A 21297-nucleotide genomic window follows, 5' to 3' on the forward strand; every position below is an offset into this window, starting at 1 on the left:
TTGGAGGAACAGAGAGAGAGAGAGAGAAGCAGTGACAGCAAGAGAGAGAGAGAGAGAAAAGCAGTGACAGCAAGAGAGAGAGAGAGAGAGAAGCAATGACAGCAGGAGAAAGAGAGAGAGAAAGAGAGACAGAGAGGGAGAAGCAGTGACAGCAAGAGAAAGAGAAAGAGGGAGACAGAGAGAGTGAGAGAGACAGAGAGAGAGAGAAGCAGAGACAGCAAGAGAAAGAGAGACAGAGACAGAGAGACAGCAAGACAGAGGGACAGAGAGAGAGACAGAGGCAGTGAGAGAGACAGAGAGAGGAGCAGAGAAAGCAAGAGAAAGAGAGACAGAGACAGAGACACAGCAAGAGAGAGAGACAGGAGAGACAGCAAGAGAGAGGGACAGAGAGAGAGACAGAGGCAGTAAGAGAGACAGAGAGAGGAGCTTTTGTGTGGGCGGCCTGTGGGACACACTCCCAGGATGGCCCAGTGGGTCCCTTCCTGCCAGCGCCTTCTAGGGCATACTGCCAGTGACACATTCCTGACAAGGAAGAGGGCCCCAGCCTGGCAGGCATGGACAGGCCTGCCCTGGGCTCCCAGTGACCTCTCTGGCTGCTCCCCTGCCCTTTTGGTGTGCCTGGGACAAATGGGTGTCCACCTTTCCTGCATGTCCCCATCCCACTCTCCCCCACCCTGTGCCTGCCCCTCTTTCTTTGAGGAAAGGCCGCCTTTGTCCCTCTGATTCTCCCTGCCTGTCCCCTCCTGGCCTTGCTGTCCGCATCCCCATTTCCTCCCCTCTCCTCCAGGCTGGATCCGCCTGCACTCCTGCCTCTGCCCACGCCTGCCCCTACCTCCATCTGCTGACCCCATGCCCACCTCCAGCTTGCCACCTCCCCACTCCTGTCCTGCGTACCTCCTGCCCCGGAGACATTGGGCCCAGGTCCAGTACCACTGCTCACACTCAGAGCCCACCCTCACCACAGCTCTGCCCCCACAGGCCCTAGATCTGGGGAGAAGCTTCAGAAGATGGACATGAGGATGGGTCAGTGCCAAGCAGGACTGCAGTGTGGCCCCTCACATGACCACACCCTTCCATGTCCTGGCCAAACACAGCTTCGCCTGGACGTTCACGGCTGACCTGGCCCCCGAGGCCGATCCATGCCCAGGCACCTATGGTCTCCCTATTTCACAGCAAGGCACCTGAGGCTCGGAGGGAATCGGCTGACCCTGGGGCATGGAGCTGCTCCTGACTCTGCCCACCATGTCCAGGCCCCTCCTGCTCCTCGAATCTGCCACCCCATCCCGAAAATCTTAGGAGGGGCTGGAGAGGAACAACCAAGAAAAGGGCAAAAGCTGAGCTGAGCTGCAAGGGGTCAACTGGGAACAGCGGTTCCCTCTGGAATCAATGTTCTGACAACAGGGACTCAGCTTCAGCATCAGGAGAAGGTCTGAGTGACCCTGTGGTCCAACCCCCTTGTTTTACAGATAAGGAATCAGATGTCAATAAAGAGGAGCTGCCTCAAGGTGCAATGCCCACCAGACCGAGCCAGGACTGGGCCTCCTCCCCGGGCACTTGGCCCGGTGCCTCCTTCCCATAAACCCAAACCCATAGAGGTCGCCTGCTGAGGGGTATAGCTTTGTGAACTGCTCCTCCAGTTATAATTGGCTTTTACAGGAAAACTGGCCCTGGAATGACAGCACATGGCTTTGCCCTCTGTCTTTGATCAAACCTTTGACCCAAGGTCATGGCCCTGGGTGGTGACGTCATCAGTTCAGTGTGAACTAACATCTCTTTAGGCTTCATCCTTGCTGCCTCTGTTCTGTTTGTTTCTTAACAGAGAAAAAGCCTTGTGCTTTATGTGTGTGGCACCTCCAGCCTTTTCAGACCCTCCAAGGCTCACTCTGCTCAATTCTAGAACCAAAGGAAACTCTCAGTATCTGCTCTTCAGGGTTCTAATGGGAACTGGGAGAGAGAAAGTACACAGAGCACCAAGTTCAATATGGAGGACTTCCAAGTCACACAGAGTATGGTCCTACTGGAATTTTTTTTCTTTTTTTCTTTTTCTTTTTTTGTTTTGTTTTGATTTGTTTTGTTTAGAGGCTGGGTCTTGCTTTATCACCCAGGCTGGAGTGCAGTGGTGCAATCACAGCTCACTGCAACCTCCAACTCCTGGGCTCAAGTGATCCCCCCACCCCAGCTTCCTGAGTAGCTGGAACTACAGGCACATGCCCACCACATCCAGCTTTCCCCTGGAGATTCTGACCATGGAACCTGAGGGTGCCAAGCAAAACATTTCCCCAAACCTAGTCAGTCCATTACCCTCCAAACCCTGAGCTTCTACAGGCTCAGAGAGGAGGAGTTGAAGATCCCCAGGGTCTTTATCGCTCAGTGCCCGACCCCGGGTGAGAGGGTTGCTGAGCAGGCAGGCAGGCAGGAAAAACCAAACAAAAACAAAGCAAAACACCTCCTTGCTTCCCTACATGGATTGTGAGTAGAAGGAGCTGCATAAAATCAAAGGAGTGGCACATCGCAAGTGTATCACGTGAATCCAGAGGCGGGCTGAAGAGATGTTTCATGCAGCCCCTGGAGAGGAGATAGGCCTTCCCTAGGAGAGGTTGGAGGACAGAAGGTCAGAAACATGGTATGACGAAGCCCCAGGAGGCCAGGCCTGGTCCCAGCGTTGACCCTAAGTCACTCCATGTCTGCGGATAAACCATCTCCCTTCTCGGTCCCCAGAAAGCAAAGGACCAGCTGAATGAGCCCAGAATGCCTCCTCATCCACATATCCTGCCTCTTTTAGTCTGTGGTTCTCAGAGAAGACATGCAAACAAGACAAGGTGTGATTTATTTGTGCCACTCCCAGCCACGTTCTCCCATTAGCACACAGCCTGGGCATGTGGTCTGTGTCCAAACTCACACAGTCGTGACCCCAAAATCAGTGCCGGTGACAAAGGCAGGCCACAGGAACAGGAGCATGGAGCCCCCAGGAAAGGGCAAGGGGCTGGGCTCAGCCCTCCACCTTGTCAGGCCCCCCGAACACCATGTCGGGGCAGATGGCAAGGCCAGGACCCCTTCACTGGGCCTCAGGTCAGCGGACAGAACTGGATATGGCTGCCCATGGCCCTCCCTGGAAGGCTGGTGGAAGTGGGCTCCTAGAATGGGCACTGGTGCATCCCTGAGGCAGCTTTGGTGAGGCTGTGGGGAATGACAGCCAGATGTCTGTGAGGAACATCTGGCATCTGGTGTGGCCTTCCCAAGGACAAAACCAGCCACAAAACAGAGCTGTCACTGGGCACAGGGCTGAGACCTAGAGAGGGCAAGTGAGGGGGTGTAGCACACAATCTAGGGGTGGCGCCACCCCCCCACACACTTACTCTCCTCCTTCCAGGGCACCCACTGAGGCGCTGCACCTCCCATTGTAGACTGAGGTCACCTCTGAGGATCTGCAGGCAAAGGGGCGTGCTAAGGGGTGGGCATCAGTGTGGCCTCCCACCTTTGCATCCCTGCATGGCTGTGAGCCGCTGCTGCATCCTGGGCTCTGCTACACCAGCCATGCCCATCCCCGCACCTTGAGAGTAAAGCAATGGTGGCTGTAGGCTTTCACCTTCAGCTCCTCCAAGCAGCATCCCTTCCATTTCCTCCTGGACAGCCGAGAACAAGCTGCTCAGTCTTTCCATCCTCCATTTCCTCATCAGACCATTACTATGTGCTGGGCTGTCTGATCAGTTATCTGCTCACATTTCCTAACTAACCAGCCAACCCTTCACCCACCCCACCTCTGACCTTAAAACCCCTTTCCCTTCCCCTCTCTTCTCCACCCTGTCCCTCTAGGTTTCTGCCAGCTTCCTGCTGGCTCACATTCCTCCATCAGACTTCTACACATCACAAAAGCTCTCAGCTCACCCTAGCTCTCTTTTCACTTCTTTAACCTTGATCTAATCGATTTCTCATTCAGTTCTGCGTAAGAGGTGTCCACATGTATATCCCCTCTGTGGCAGAGTCAGGACTGGGCTAAGCCAGGGAGGGTCCAGAGGCACAGCATAGAGACCTCACTCCAGGTGGTCACCCTGACGTTGCACCCAGACTGAGCGAGCCAGCACCTCCTCAAATTGTGCATCTTGTCCTCTCATCTTGCTCTGCTTCTCTGGATCTCAAGCTTTATTTAAATTTTCTATATGTGTGACCTCAAAGCCACCAACAATACAATGAGTTCAAGAAAACAACTTTCCGGGTGTGGTGACTCATGTAATCCCAGCACTTTGGGAGGCCAAGACGAGCAAATTGCTTGAGCCCAGAAGTTCAAGACCAGCCTGGGCAATATAGTGAAACCCCATCTCTACCAAAAATGCAAACATTAGTATGGCATGGTGGTGCACACCTGTAGTCCCAGCTATTCAGGAGGCTGAGGTGGGAGGATTACCTGAGCCCAGGAGGTCAAAGCTGCAGTAAGCTATGATGGCACCACTACACTCCAGTCTGGGCAACAGAGCAAGACCCTGTCTCCAAAAAACAAAAAGAGAACTCACTTTCTCCTGCACCACTGTACCTCTCTCCCTCTATTGCCCCCAAACTTTAAGTGCCATGAGGGTGGCTCTGCACCCAGGAGTTTGTTTTCCATCCGTATGTTCTTTCTCCAGATACCACTCCTTCTGGGAACTTCCCTCCGTCTCCACTGCCTCCCCTTTGGCTCTGCACTGTCATCTCTCGTGCACCTCCCCAGATTTGCTCAGCTCCTGCTGCCATCACCCCACTCCACCCCCAGGTCCTCAGCTGTTCAGCAGCGACCCCAACCACTTCTGCTGGTTTGCCAACTCCTCACACTACCAGCATCCTCAGCCCTGACCCAGGAGGCTGCAATTCCACAGGGCATCCATCACTCCTGCTGGGACAGGGGCCTGAGGGGTCTTGGGTCCTGAGCAGACCAACTGGACCAAGGAGGTTAGATCTCCACTCACCGCTTCCGGGCTCACATGAAGCTCATGGGATCTGGCTTGCCCCATAGCTGCACAGAGGGACCAGGTACACAGCCTTGAACTTACAGAGGGCTTAACACTCCTCAGGCTGGAATTTAACCAGTCAGAAACACAAAAGAGCTGGCAAGTCAGTTATCCACCAGTTATCCACCCCCTCCCCTATCTAGATAGACTATTCCAAGGGCACTGATTGCAGGCTGGCCTCTCTGCAATGCTGACATCCTGCAGGACTCAACGCGCAGCGCCGCTTTCTGGGGCAGCTGCTGCCATCTCTGTAACACCCTCTCTGTACATGCTCCTGGGTCTCGCCTCCTTCCCCTCACTCTTGCTGCTTTGGGGTTGGACCTCACAATAAGCAGCAGAACAGAAACCCTGCCACAGGCACCTCTCACTTGGCCTAAGACTCTTCCCAGCTTCTCCCCTTGCCTCTGTGTCTCCTGACCACAACCTGCTTTCCACCCAAAGCAAAGTGAACTTAAAGCACAGTAAAGCAGTACTCCTCTCTTGGTCAAACTGCTCCAGTGGGTGGAAGGGGATGTACAGTTTACGAAAAATTCATCAAGCCGTACAGTTAAGATGTGTTCAGCTATCTGGATGTTTTCTATCCTTCACTGTAAAGCTTAAAGTAGGCGGGGCGCAGTGGTTCACGCCTGGAATCCCAGCACTTTGGAAGGCCGAGGCGGGCAGATCACTTGAGGTCAGGAGTTCAAGACCAGCCTGGCCAACATGGTGAAACCCTGTCTGTACTAAAAAAAAAAAAAGAAAAAAAAGAAAGAAAGAAAATTAGTTGGGTGTGGTGGCACACACCTGTAGTCCCAGCCACTCGGGAGGCTGAGGCAGGAGAATTGCTTGAACCCAGGAGGTGAAGGTTGCAGTGAGCCGAGATAGCACCACCGCACTCCAGCCTGGGAGACAGAGCGAGACTCTGTCTCAAAATGAAGAAATACATAAATAAAGTTTAAAGTAAAACAAAGTCTTCAATGGGTTGCCACTCAACTAACAATAAAACTCCAAATTCTTCCCGTGGCCGCAACACCCTAGGGAAGTCGGCCTCTGTCCATGCCCCACTCCAGTCCTTTACCGCTTTTGTGTTTACTCCAGAAGCTGTGGGGCACTGGCTTCTGGAGGCTGGAGCTGAGGCCACTGCTGTCCCTTTATATAGTTTCCTCCACCCGGAGTGCCCTTTCCCTGGCTGTGTCCTCAGAAGGGTCCCTTAATTCCCTGACCTGAGCAGAACCCTTCTTCCTTTTTTCTTACCCTCCCACTGTTGTTTATGTCCTACAGAGCACTTATTATAACTTCCAGCTATAATAGTCAGCTATAATTTTAAGGGCTATCTTTCCTCTTGTTTTTTTCCCTCATATTAACTATTATACTACCCTGAAATGCAGATACTGTTTCCAGTTCACAGTAAGCCTTTAATCAGTATTTCCTGAATCAATGAACAAAATGTTTGCAGCAAAGATACAAGGTTTTTTTTTTTTCATGTTTTCAGGTGAAGAAACTGAGTCAGAGCACTTGTAATGTCCTCAAGGACACAAGGGCATCAATCAGAGAGGAGGAGACTGGTGCCCAGTGTCCCCTGGTACACTTTTCCTGTCTTAATGCATTGAATCTTCACAGTCATAGGTGGGCTTGTTCTACGCATTTCACAGATGCTGAAATTAAACACACAAAGGACCAGCCATAAGTAAAGAGGGGACAGAGGGCAAACACAAGAATTCAAGCCCAGGTCTGTCAGTCTAAACTTCCAAGTGTTTAACCAGGATATAAATTGCTGGGTCTCGGGAGTTAAGATGTTTAAAAGAGAAAATAAAGTCCTCTGCTAGCCCAGATTTTTAATATTTCTCAGTGCAGGCTTACCGGCTCCCCGTTTCTTTCCTTGCAGATGCCTAAGGCCACTTGTGGCTTCCAAGCAACAAAACCTCGTGGACCATGGAGCCTTGGACATGCCTCAGCCCAGGCCCTGTTGCCCATCTAGGGACAGCATAGCACGTTGCACAGGGCAGTTGTTTTTTGACATTGAAATAATCTGTTGCTCGGTCAGAGTTCCCAATGAGACAATTCTACTCTTCCCTCCCTGGTTGTGGACTCCGCTGTCAACCGTACATGATGCAGTGAGGAGGGCGATGAGCTGACTTCCAGCCTGGGAAACCATCCCAGCCCCACCTCTGCTCAGGGATGGTGTTGGGGGCCTAGGGGTACATGGATCATAGTCTCTGGGGTCCATTTTACCTGAGTCCCAATCTACAAAGCAATAGCACTGAGCAAGTCATCTTCACTCCTTAAGGGTACATTTGTGCATCAAGGGCTGCCAGGAAGGAGGGGTGAGAACGCAACACAGAAGTGGGTGCGGGGAGCCTGCAGGGCTCCGTGGCTGTGCTCTGCCTCCTGCAGTTTTACTTGACTGCTCTCCTGCCTTCTCTGGGCTCTGGTTAACCCCTCTCTGAAGTGGACAATGTAGGAGGCAGTGAGGTGGGGTCTAACTTCACTTATAATAGATAATCTACAAATACTCTCTCACTGAATCTTTGCAATGTGTCTATGCAGGAGATTTTTGCTTGCTGTTTTCCAGATTTCTGCCCGAATCCACACAACAGATAAACAGTGGAAAAGGGTTTCCGCTATCGGATTTATCGGATACATGCCTATGGGATTTCACAAACTGTATTCTTTCAATCCCATTTTGTTCCCCCTCCCCAGAAAAAAAGAAAAACAGCAATGGTGCTCTTGGGCACAGAAGAGCTTAGGGCCTTCCTCTGGACCTCCTCCAGTCTTACTTCATCCCACAGAGGAAGACGAGGGACCAAGGGACCATTCCCATTTGGACCCCACGCTCATCTTCTAGACCACACTTCAGGATCTGGACCTTGGACCTCCCTGCCCAAACGGTCTGAACCTGGCCCATTCTCCTTCTAAAGTACAGCCTCATTGCCCATCTGTACTCCTGAGGGTGGACTGGACCATTCCTGGGGTCTCCTGGGCCCAGGGGGCTTTAACGGGCAGCTGTCTGTCAGGTTTGTGGACAGAGCTTGATCTTATGTATCAGGGGGTTCTCACACATGCAGATGAGGCCCTCCTTGGCTCAAGACCAAGCAGGAGTTACGAAGAGAAGGAGGCCAGGCCGCGGACTGGGGCTGGGAGCCTGGGTGTGACTCTCCTTGGGCTACCATGATTTTGCGTGTGACTTTAAGGAGTCCAAGGATGCTGTATTCAAACCTGCCTCCCAGGTTTTTGTGCAGGCATATTTGTCAAGTTAGAAGGAAAGAAGTTATTTTCCAGGACACTTTTAAAATTTGATCTACAAGATATAAATAGGAGCGCACATAGTACGTAAGCTTCCTTTTGTTGTCTTGCCCTAGGCTGCTCTGGTTAGGGCTGATCGGAGTGCAGAGCCAGGTCTGGCCCAGAACTCTCAGCCCAGATAAGCAGAGGCAATGTATGGAGGTGCTCGGCTCCACATTCCAACCTCATCTCAGCCAGCACAGTCCTTCTCAGCTAGGGGGTTTCACTCTCAGCCCAACCTGAGCACAGGCAGGAAGATGTCTTTCTATTCCCCAGATTTGGGGGTCCAAGACAGAAAATGTCTTCAGTAGAAAACACACTTGGCATTGGGTGCTCAGGGGAGCCAGAACTCACCTGCAGGGGGTTGTGGCACCCCAGGGCAGTGCCAATGAGCTCCTCTTATTACCTTCTACCCCTTCAGCCATTTATGTTTACATCTGTTGTTAGATTGATGTAAATAAGAACCTATTATAAACAAATAAACATCCCATGTGTCTACTACATATCAAGCAAAATTGACTGGTTGGATTTCCAGAATATGGAAGCAGATACTTCCCAAGAGTAGACAGACACTCAAAATGCAGAGAGAGTTTTAACAGAGCTTTTTTTTTCTGGGCAAGTACATGTAGATTGTTCCAGGGTAAGGGGCAAAAGGAAGCAGTCTTTATTGTCCTGAACATCCCTTTCTAGGTTTGGTTGTCTATGTGTGTGCATCTGAGTATGTGTATATAAGTGGGGCTGTGTAGTGAGTATGTATGTGAGCACATGTGTGTCTATGTGTGAGTATGTTTGTATGCCTGTGTGTGAGTGTATGTGTGTGTCTTGTTTGTGTATGTTTGTATGCGTGTGTGTGGTGTGTTTGTATGCCTGTGTGTGAGTGTATGTGTGTGTGTTTGTATGCCTGTGTGTGAGTGTATGTGTGTGTATGTTTCTATGCCTGTGTGTGAGTGTATGTGTATGTTTGTATGCTGGTGTGTGAGTGTGTGTATAGGTATGCCTGTGAGTGTATGTGTGTATATGTTTGTATACCTGTGTATGAGTGTATGTGTGTGTGTGTTTGTAGGCCTGTGTGTGAGTATATGTGTGTATGTTTGTATGCCTATGAGTGTATGTTTGTATGCCTGTGTGTGTGCGTGTATGTTTGCATGCTTGTGTGTGAGTGTACGTGTATGTTTGTATGCCTGTGTGTGTGTATATGTATGCCTGTGAGTGTACTTGTACGTTTGTATGCCTGTGTATGTGTATGTGTGTGCATATTTGTATGCCTGCATGTGAGTGTATATGTGTATGTTTGTGTATGTTTGTATGCCTGTGTGTGAGTGTATGTATATGTTTGTATGCCTGTGTGTGTATGTCTGTATGCCTATGTGTGAGTATATGTGTGTGTGTTTGTATGCCTGTGTCTATGTATGTTTGTATGACTCTGTGTGTGTGTGTGTTTGTGCATGTGTTTGTGTGGGGGTAAATTCAAAGAAACCAGGGTAAACATAATCAAAAGGACAAAGACAGGACACATAACTTACAGCAAAACAAGTCACATAAAACATACAGCTTTGACACTTGTTTTCCTTCAGTCTTCCAGTAACTGCGAGGTTGTGTCAGAAGCATCACGATTAATCAACCACATTTCTTGGAAATCCCCAAGACATCGCATAACCCCGTATCCCTACTCATTCTCTGACAAGTGTAAAACAAGTTCTGCCAGGATAAGGTTAGCTACAGGACATGAGAGGCACTCAGAAGTGCAGAGTTCCTCCATGAATTTCATTACATAAATGCACATTTACATAGAGACATATATTTATACAGAGATTGTCTATGTTTAGGTGTATGTCCTTTTACAACTATCTGTTTAATTGTCGCCACTCTATATTTCATCTCTTTCTCAACTCAAAACGAAAACCCCCATGTGAAATGCAGAGTCTCCACGAGCTGAAGGCTTGGGCATGGCATGACCCTAGTCGATGAGATCATCACACCTATATGCTGCAGTCTCCACTTTACTCAGGATGGCACCAGGGACAGAGTGATGTGGCTGGTACGAGGCCCCATGGCCAGGCAGCGCTGATTCATATTGAACCTCAAACCCCTTCTAGTTCCACTGGGACATGGATTCATGTCCAAAACCTAGGAGGGTGTAATGGTTTTTTAAGAATACATGGCTAACCTCTAAAAATGGGAGGCAGGGGAATATCTTTCATTAGCTGTCACACAGAGTGGGCCGCTGGTCATGCATTTTGACCAATACATGGAAGGGAAGAGAAGAGAGACCCTCTAAGAGGAGCCACACCACTCAGCACTCCAGGGAGGAAACTGAGGCCCCCACAAAATGTCCTATACAAGGGCACCTCGGGAGCTGGTGGCAGCAACTCCAGATTCTCAGTCATCACCTCAGAGTATATTATCAGATGTTGGCAAACTCCTGTAAAGGGCCAGATAGTAAATAGCCTTTGGACCATGCATCTCTGTCTTAAAGACTCAACCTGCTATCCCAGTGTGAGAGCAGCCATCGACAATACGTTAACAAGTTGACATGGTTGTGGTCCAGTAACACAATTTGTAAAATTGGTTTCTGGCCAGTGATCTGGCCTTTGGGCTGTAGTTTGCTGTCCTTTGAATTCGATCAGGGAGGGTCTTCCCTGCTGGAATGGACCAGTTCCCCATGCAGAACTCAAGACAGATGAACTTCTCGACTCTGCTCAACTCCCTCTCTGTGACGTGGTGCTCAGATACAGTCACGTTATTGCCAAGCACTTTGATTTGTGGCATGTTCTTTTTTATATAGATTTGCCATAAAAATATTAAGTATGATAACAATAAGAACCACAGTAAGAACCACAACTTGGTAACTATCTGCCAGATTGGAAACTATCATTTCAGATTACAGACAAGGAAACCGAGGCTCAGAGAGGTGAAGTCCCTGGCTGAGATCCCTGGCTGGCAAGTGGCAGACCTGGGATTCCACTCTAGCCCCGCTGACATGAGACCACAGGTCTTAGCAATGACATGTGATAACAAGAGTTAACCTGTGATTTGCACTGACTGTGCCAGGTTGCAGTGGGAGCATTTTATGTGCGCATTCCCTCTGCTCTAGAGAGTAGGTAGTATTATTATTGTATTTATTTATTATTTATTTATTTATTTATTTATTTGAGACGAAGTCCTACTCTGTCGCCAGACTGGAGTTCAGTGGCACAATCTTGGCTCACTGCAACCTGACTCCCTGGTTCAAGCGAGTCTCGTGCCTCAGCCTCCTGAGTAGCTGGGATTATAGGCACATGCCACCATGCCTGGCTAATTTTTGTATTTTTAGTACAGACAGGGTTTCACCATGTTGGTCAGGGTGGTCTTGATCTCCTGACCTCGTGATCTGCCTGCCTTAGCCTCCCAAAGTGCTGGGATTACAGGCATGAGCCACCGCACCCGGCCTATTGTCTTTATTTTACAGGGAAAACTAAAGTTTGAAAGACTAACTTGTCAAAATAAACAAGAAAGCCTGGATTTCACTGATGCTTTTAGACCTGAGTCCACCCACCAAAGATGATGTTATGAAGTCATGGCCTCCGAGGAAGAGAGGACCAGATTCCAACCCCAGGCCTTCCCTGACTTCTCATCCTGTGATCCTCTCATACATCCCGAGTCAGGGGTTCTCAAAGGGGGCAACATCACTTCCAAGGGGGCAAAATTCAGTTTGGGTAGGAGTGGGAGAGAATCTTAGATACTATAATAGCCTTAGGCCCTCCAAAGTGCTACCCTACCCAACAGCATACAGGGGTATATAATACATGTATGGTATTGCAGTTTCAGAGAAGGGGGATAGTTAGGAAACAAATATTTACAGAGGCTCCTTTGGGGGTAGATAATAATAATTTAAAAGTTAAGAAACACTGTGCCAAGTGAAAGGTATTTAACTCGATCATCTTCCTGAAAGTATATGTACATAATAAATACACACTCACACACAAGTGAATACATCATGTGTGTAAATGTATACAGTAAGAGCCCACACTCAGGGCCATCACTGCATCAAGAGTTCCCCAGGTATTGACTCAATAGATCCTCAAACACTCTACAAGGTAGAGAGTGTCATCATTGTCCTCCTCTTTTTTTTTTTTTTTTTTTTTGGAGAAGAAGTCTCACTTTGTCACCCAGGCTGGAGTATAATGGCACAATCTCGGCTCACTGCAACCTCCGCCTCCCAGGTTCAAGCAATTCTCCTGCCTCAGTCTCCTGAGTAGCTGGGATTATAGGCACCTGCCACCACACCCGGCTAATTTTTGTATTTTTAGTAGAGATGGGGGTTTCACCATATTGGTCAGGCTGATCTCGAACTCCTGACCTCAGATGATCCACCTGCCTCAGCCTCCAAAAGTGCTGGGATTACAGGCGTGAGCCACGCGCCCAGCCCAGCATCCTCTTCTTACAAATAAAAAAACAGGCAGAGAAAGGTTACATAACTGTCCTAAGGTTAACAGAGAGGAAGGAGACAGAGCTGGGAGGCCCAGGTGGGTGACCCAGCTCCAGAGGCTGTGGCTTAACCAGCTTCAACCACTGATGGAGCCACTTTGACCATGCAAACCTCTTCTAGGAATCCACCTGCAGGAATAATCCACAGGTGCATAAGGAGCTCAGTATAAGAAAGTCTCATATTGCATTGTTGCAAGAAACCATACCCTGGAAGCAAGATAAATCGCCATCAATTTGGGAATGATTGAAGAGGTGATGGTGCAAGCTCCCCGGAGCCAAAGGAGACCTGTACCATTGAGAATGAGATGGGCTGCATGCCCTGGTCTGAAATGCGCTGACAGTGAAGTGTTTGTGTCGCACAAGCTCGTTGCTTCTAATACATGGGTCGTACAGTTTTAGGCAGAGGCAGGAGTCAGTGACCCAATGGTTCTAGGGGTCATCTCCAGGCTTAGGTCTGGCTGGGCAGGGTTGGAAGACTATTTTTCTTCTTTGAAGTACACACATTTAAAATAAATGATGAGAGGTTTTAGTTTTCCATCATTTTCAGTAATTTTCACATAAAATTTCACAGCACATAATCATAATTAAGTAATTCAATTATGATTTCTATTTGGTGACCTCAGTCCTAATAAGCCTCCCAAGAGGAACTCCTGGTGACCTGCAGCTGGAGGGCAGGGCCCGGGCTGACTTGGTCCCAAGTGCCAGGCCACAGACCTCTACGTGGCGGCTCCAAACCCACAACCCATACTGCTGCCCATCCCTCCCAGCCTTCGGGTCCACCCAGAGGGAACAGCTGGGTGGGTCACTTTGTGGTCACATACATGTTCCCAGATGTGTGTAGTGTGTGTAGTATATGTGCTGCATGTGTGTATGAGTAGTGTATATATGTGTGTGGGGTGTTATATGCCTGGTGTGTGTGTATGTGGAGGGTGGCACGTGAGGCCATATGGGGAGTATTACGTTATGTGGGCACATGGATATAATATGCATGTGTGTGTGATGTGTGTGCATGTGGTGTGTGTGGAGCATGTTTCTGTGTTTGTGTGGAGGGTCTTATGTGCATGGTGTGCCTGTGTGTGGGTGTGGAGGGTTGCGTACATGGCCAATGGTGTGTGGAGCTGTGTACATTGTATGTATGTAGGTGGGTGGGTGTGTCTGTGGTGTCTGTGTGGGTGCTGTTTGTATATGTGGTGTGTGTGAATTGTGCATTTGTATTTGGTGTATGGTGTGTGTATATAGAATGTGTGTTATATATGTGTGGTGTGTAGTGTGTATGTGGTGTGTGTGTGGTGTGTATAGCCTATGTGCAGTGTGTGGGGTATGCATGGTTTGTGTTTCTGTGGGGTGTGTGTGTGCTATATGTAGTGTGCAGTGTGTGTGGTGTGTACAGGTGAATGGGTGTGTATGTGGAGTGTGTGCATGTGGGGAGTGTGCTATGTGTGGTGTTTGTGCACATGTGTCTATAGAGTGTGTGTATGTGGTGTATGGTGTGTGTATATAGAATGCATGTTGTATATGTGTGGTGTGTAGTGTGTATGTGGTGTATGTGTGGTGCGTGTAGCCTACGTGCAGTGTGTGTGGTATGCATGGTTTGTGTTTCTGTGGGGTGTGTGTGCTATAGGCAGTGTGCAGTGTGTGGTGTGTATAGGTGAATGGGTGTGTATGTGGGTGTGTATGTGGGTAGGTGTGCATGTGGGGAGTGTGGTGTGTGTGGTGTTTGTGCACACGTGCCTAGATATAGACTGTATGTGGTGCATGTGGTGTGCACACTGTAAATGGTGTTTGTGCATGTGTTCATGTATGTGTGTGATACGTCTATGGAGTGTCTGTGGTATACAGCGTGTTCATGTGGAGTATGCAAAACGTGTATTTGCATGTGGTGTGTGGTGCATATCTATGTGGCATGTATGTAGTATGTGTGGTGTGCATAGTGTTTGTGTATGTGTGTATGCATATAGTATACATGGTGTGTGTGGTATGTGTAGTGTGGAGAGTGTGTGTGGTGTGTGCATATGCAGATGTGTGTGTGAGTGGGTGCGTATGTGAGGGTGTGGTTTGTGAGGGGTGTCTGTGTGCATGTGCTTCTATCTAGGATGTGTGATGTGCCTGGTACGCACGGTGTTTGTGTGTGTGGGTGTGTGTAGGTGGGGTGTGTGCACCCTGAGTTTACCATGGAGTCTCAGGCCAGGCAGAGGGATGTGGGGACAGAGGTGGGAGTGTGGCCTGGAAGGCATGGTCATGAGGGGTGATGCCACCAGCAGGGCCATGCCCACTTTGATTCCTGTACAAGACTCTTGCTTAGAGGGAGACAGTGCCTAGAATTTCCCAGGCCAGACACGTCACCCAGACTTGCCAACAGCCAGCCTCCCTGCCGTCCCTTGGGACATGTGTGGCTGTGTCTTCAAAGGGAAAGATAATTGCAGGGGCTCTGAGGTAGGCCCTCTTCCCGCTGAGGGAAGATTCAGGGCTGCCCCCGGATGCCCCTCCGAGCCGTGTGAACTGGGAAAGGTAAGCCACATGGCTGAGCCTCCAGTCCTGCCTCCTACAGATGGGAACAGTCCCGCTCTCCTGCTAAGCACTGTTGGCTGCCACCCCACCTCCACCCCAGCCACTGGGCTCCTCCATCATGTGGAGTCCACTCCCACTCAGTCCCTTTGCGGTCCCTGTTCCCCGGGCCTGGAACTCAGCCTATCAGTCTTGGCTTGCACAGTTGTTTCACACCATTCCAAGATCAAGGCAACTTTTCTCTCCTCCAAGAGACCCACTTCACCGGGTTTCTCAGCTTTGAAGCACTTATCATCACATGAAATGACCTAGCCCATCACTTGAAGGACTGCCCATCTCCTTTCCCTTCTGGAAAGTGTCACCCTTAAAGTGGGATCATGTATGTCACATATCCCTGTAACTCTCATGCTTCAGAACAGTACCTGAAAGATAATAGCTCAATGAATATGCATTGAAAAAATAAGTCAATAATATGTGAAAAGAGTGGGTAAAAGCATCTGCTGTTGTGAGATATTACCTATAAATGTTTATGTAGTCCATTCCCAACTATATACATAAGTTGTATTATTTACTAAAAGTGTTTTGCACTACGGAAAGAAAAAATGTGCAAAACAGACTTTTAAGTGAACCTCATAATTAATTTATTTGAAAGGTTAAGTGTTCTGCCTGCTAACTACAACAGAAAGCAAAGGAGAGCCCCTCCATAAGTATCAGTACACCTACCAGACTAATCTCCCTGATCATGGCCACAAACCCGTCTGCAAGGAGGAACTGACCCCACATTACAGGTAACTGAAATGCAGGGGGCTAAGTCAATTGCACAGAATCACACACTCATCAAAATGCAGAGCTGGAGTTTAAATGCTGACATTTTCCCAGCGAGAACCACAGGTGAACAATAAAATGGGAAAATGAATCTCCTCACACAAAAGAAGCCTCCCTCTACTCCCACCCTCAGTCGTATCGGCAAGTGGAAGTGCCCAGGAGTCAAAACTCTCATTAAATGAGAACAGAGCTAACTATGAACATATCCACAACAGGGTGGGAGAGGGGGAGGGGATGACCACACATCCGGAGAGAGAAAACACCACGGGAACACGGGAGAGGCTGCTTCTTTGCTCTAATCCAGATCATCAACATCCCAGCCCAAAAGTCCAAGTGCAAAAGACAGGATACAGCAAGGGACTCCCTGGCTGTGGGGACAGGAGAGAGAGGACCACCATAGTGTGTCCTCAAAATAGAAGTAGGTGGAGGCCTTGTCGGCTGCGGCCAACTGGCATTCCACAGGCTCACTTACAGTGACCCGATAAGCTATATAAAGCTCATTTTGTGGCCACGACAAAGCCTGGGGTGGAGAAAACTCTTAATTATAGCTGATGCTCTGGGGCTGGCCTTGTCCTCGGCCTCCGCCCCACACACTGCAGGAAGCTGAGGCTGAGATTGCTTCCCCTGGGAGCCTCTGTCAGGCAATGGAGAAGCAGGAGTTGATGTCGTGCCACAGGGGCACTTCCCTGAATGTGTCCAAAGCCAAGGAAACACATAGCCACCAGCATCACGGCAGACCTTAGGGAAGGCCACTGGGGAGGGAGGTCAGATATGATGCCTGAAATGCGTCTGTAATAACACTGGCCATGCGTTACTGCTGTTACTGTTGTTATTCCACTCCTCAGTCTGCTGATACTCTTTTTCATTTGTAAAATGGGGATAATGATTTTTTTTCCAAGTTCGTTTCAGTCATTCATTCAACAAACAGCCACTGGCCACCAGGTATGAGCCACATCTGTTCTAGACACTGGGTAGGGTTTGATAATTACATATGCAGTAAGATTGCAGAAGGATGGTCGAAAGCACTCACTCTTAGGCAGTAGGTTCTGACAAAAGAAAGACTTTCACACCTGTCCCCTGCAATCCTGGACAGGCCACTCAGCCCCTATGTGCCTCTGTGCCATCAACCATAAAACAGCCAGCCTGCCTTTTCTAAATCTGCACCAGCCTTCAAATTCTAACCATTTGTCTCTGTTCATCAAAATGTGAACACATTAAATATTTCCATTATTGTTGGCTATAATTTCAGATTTGCTTCATGTTCTTATTCTTTTCTTTGGCGGGGGTGGGGTGGGGAGTGAAACAGATCATTGCCCATGAACTTCTAATGTGCACATCACAACAGCAAGCACAGAATTAACTGTCAGGCCACTGCCCTTATTTCCTTTAAACAATATTTAGGAGCTCATCCTACACACTAGGCTCTGTTCTAAGCACTGAGGTACCACAAGGAACAGACTTTGCCCTTGTGAAGCTTATATCCTTGTGCGTGAAGACATACACTAGGCACGTAAACGAATGCATATATAAAATTACATACTCTGTTGTGTAATTGTCTGCCATTTTCCTGCTGCCCCAAGTAGACAAGAGTTTCCCTCTCAAGGACAAAGAGGATGCCAGATTCACTACTGCATCATGGGCACCTGGCCTGTGTCCAGCACAGAGGAATGACTAAATGTGCTTGTTGAATGAATGAATGAATGAATGAAGGGAATGTTTACTATAATGCATGACTGTTAATGAAGGAATGGATAAATGACATTGAATTGAATGGCTGTTTTAATGCATGGTTATTGAATGAATGAGTGAGTTGGATCTAACTCAATGACTACTACATCAAAAAAAACCCTGATATTTTTAGTCTACCATTTTCCAGGTCATCAATAAGTGGCCTCTATTGAGACTAGTTCCTCCTCAGGCTGTGAAGTCCCCCACAGGCATCCTCTGTGTACCAAGAGATTTCTGGTGTTCAAATTCTGCCATGCTCCCTGATTCAATCTCACTAGCTGCTTTCCAATATGTTACTATTAGCTCTTTTATTTTGTTTTGCTTTGTTTCTAATTGAAGCAATTGTAAGGGGATTTCATTTCATTTGTAGCCAGAATAGACCAGGCCCTCTTCATCTCACAGCTGTATTTACAAAAACTGATTCCCTTTAGATGACTGAGCATTCACTTAAATCTTACATCTATTTTAGGATTTTGGAGAAGCCCTGTCTTCACAGAATCCATGAGCTTTTCTTGACATGATCAGGGCGGACGTGTGTTCCGGGCTGGCCTGTGTAGGGTTTCCCTTTCTCTTGGTAACAGCTCCCTGGTTTTCCTTCATGTATCAGATCCCTTTCCTTGAGGGAGCTGGGCTGGGAACTAACTCTACTCCCAAATGTTAGACAAGGTCTTGTGACAGGCCCAAAATATTCAACCTATTTCCACTCCTAGACTGGTGATTGGTGTAGGGATGGTCACATGACCTACCGTAGTCCAATGAGACTGAGTGCCAGGCCTGCTGGGTAATAATCTCTTCTCCTCCGGGTTTGCAGGCAGACATGGCTCTGAGATCCACTGAGAGGTGTCTTGCCTTGGTGTCCCCAACTTGCCCTCCCATGTCCATTCTCTGCCTCTGCCCTGCTCCCAGCCCAGGAGGCCAGCCACTGTGACTGCATCACTTGGCCTTGCTTGGCTGGTTTCAGACGGGGTCAGGCTAGTGGAAGAACAGCCATGCAAGAGCAGATATGGGGCAGGGGCTTCTTTCTTGCTTCTCTTTGCCTGTGTGTTGTGGTCTGGCAAGAGAACTGTATGCCTTCATGACTAAGGGTCCTACAGGGCCACCCAATCTCAGCCCTCATGGACTCTAGTGACATACTCCATCCCTTCTCAGCTGGCTTCTCCCATCACTAGTTCCTGCGTACCTCAGTATCCCTTGTTGATCTCACCCTCCTCTAAATAAAACCTTCATCAGAGTCTCTTCACTGAAACCCATTTACCAGTATAATTCTGACACATAAGGCAAGCCAAGAACAGAGTTAACACCAAGACAGAGGAACCTGGAAATGGAGAGTGGAATGAATGGGTCCAGGTTTCATCATTTGAAGCTGCCTGACCTCTAGCCTTTCCATTGAAAGTGATAATATTAATACATTTGCTTTACCAAGACCAGTCATGGTGAAGCCCATATTCTGGAGGCATGGGGGAGAGGCCTGGAGTCTGAAGGCCTGGGTTCTGTTCCCAGCCCTGGTGTCTATTAACTGTGTGGCACATCCCAGGGACTTGACCTCTCTGGGGTTGTCTTTGCCATTCTCAGAGCCATCCCTGGGCATGAAGCTCCTGCTGAGATCCAGAACCACTCTGAACCAAGACTGTCAGGATGGCAAAAACAAACAAACAAAAAAAACCAGTGGGAAGGATCTGGAAGTAACCTTGTTTCCCAGCACTCTGCATCAAGGGGTTCTGGATTCTGGAATGACAGGTAGAATTCATTGTTCCTTAGCTACCACATTGAATTTCTACTTCTTGGCTGGGGCTGTGACCCTGTGCCTAGATCTTATCTGTGCAGATTTCTGATTGATCCAGTGTGCACCTGGATCAATCCCATAGCTCCAGTCCTGCCTGGGATGTCTCCTATCACTCCTCTTTCCCCACCTGACCCATCCCCTCTCAGGCCTACAACTGAGGGCCCAACATGCCTTGAAGCTGTGCCTTCCATGATCTCAGCATTCTGTGTGCGCTTATCTATAAAAAAGAGAGAATCCTTATCCTATAAGGTTGTGATATGGGTCAGTGAAGTCACGTATGGGAAGTCAAGAGCCAATGCCTTGCATGCTCTAGGGTAGATTACCTTCACTTAGCCTTCTGGGCATCGATTTCCACCTCTGTAACACAGGCCAAGTCATCAGTGCTGGATCTCTCACAATTATCTGAATTTCTCCAGCAGTCTTGTGAAGGACCTCCCTTTGTCCTGCTGTTCTGCGGCATTCCATTCCCCACAGAGATCTGACCATGTCATACCCCCGCATAAACCCTCCAGCATGTCCTCACCTTAGCACACAAGGCCCCCCTTTATGGGGACCCTGACAATCTGGCAATACCCAGCAGCCCTAACCTCCTCCCTTTCCCCAGCTGCACGGGCCCATCATGGTTCATTGACCATGTCATGGCATCCTTTAATCCCACTCCATCTCATCCTTCTCAATCCCATGCAGTTCATGCCCATCCTCTAAACAACCTAAGCACCACCTCCTCCAGGGAGCCCTCTCTCATTCTCAGTATCCCCACACATACCACGACCACACATGGACCTGGCACATGAGACGCTGCTGAAGTTTACCCGCCCGGTATCACATTCCCTTTTATGTGGCTTTCCTGCCTTCTAGACTGTGAGCACCCTGAGAATGAGTGCTGTGTCTTGTCTTTTTCTGTAGCCCCAGAAATCAGCACAAGGCCACACAAAAGAGCAGAGCCCTGATAAGTATCTGTTGAGTAAATAAGTGGAGATTAAAAGAGCCAACACAGAGAAAAGGGTCATACAGTGGTAAAGCAGCCTAGAGCCACCCCAGTTTCAGAAATGGTTTACCTGTTTTCTCACTGGGCTGCAAGCCAGGCACATCCCCAGGATCAGGCCCCTGCCTCCCCTTCTGAGTCACACCCAGCTGCTCTCATCGGGAGAACCTTCCATGCTGCCCCAGCCCCCAAGGCTTTCCCTGCCCCTGGCCAAGGTGTAACCTATGGCTTCCCAGCCAGGGGTTGTTCAGTCTCCTGCAGTAATCAGCAAGACAGAGGCTGAGGCTCCACGCTCAGCCTGACCAGCTTCAAAGCCCAACCCCTGCTGGGCCTGGAGGAGAAGGTTACTCAGCACCCACTGTGACCGGAGAAGGACAAATGTCACCCCAATGCAATAGGCAGAGGCAGAAGCTGGAGACAGTCTGGAACATGAGAAACCCACTTCATCCTTCCTGTTCTGGGGAGGGGGCTGTCCTCAGAATGACCCCCACTAAATCCTGGAGGTCAGGCTTCCAGGTCAGAGCCCTGGGGGCCATCAGCCCTCTGCCTCCCCTCCCCCACCCCCAGCCACAATCAACAGATTCCAGACAAATAAGCTAGAGGCCTTGGGTTATCTCAGAGGGCACCGGGTCAACAGCACTTGGCCTCTGGGATAAGCAGCTCCTGACTGTGTCTAAATGACTGACTCTGGGCTGCTGGGAAGAGCTGAGGGAGCCTGAATGTTTCTTGCGTGATCCCTCATCACTGCCCCTTCGGAGACCCTG

The 21297-nt window shown here is 49.1% G+C and overlaps 1 protein-coding gene across 1 annotated transcript in view; it reads right to left on the reverse strand.

Moving 5' to 3' along the window:
* Window positions 1–21297, reverse strand: part of COL22A1 (collagen type XXII alpha 1 chain) — a 325869-nt gene that overhangs the window by 267925 nt on the left and 36647 nt on the right. The window lies entirely within an intron of this gene.

The sequence above is a fragment of the Gorilla gorilla genome, chromosome 7 (assembly GCF_029281585.2).
Source record: "Gorilla gorilla gorilla isolate KB3781 chromosome 7, NHGRI_mGorGor1-v2.1_pri, whole genome shotgun sequence".
In the NCBI taxonomy this organism is placed as follows: domain Eukaryota; kingdom Metazoa; phylum Chordata; class Mammalia; order Primates; family Hominidae; genus Gorilla; species Gorilla gorilla.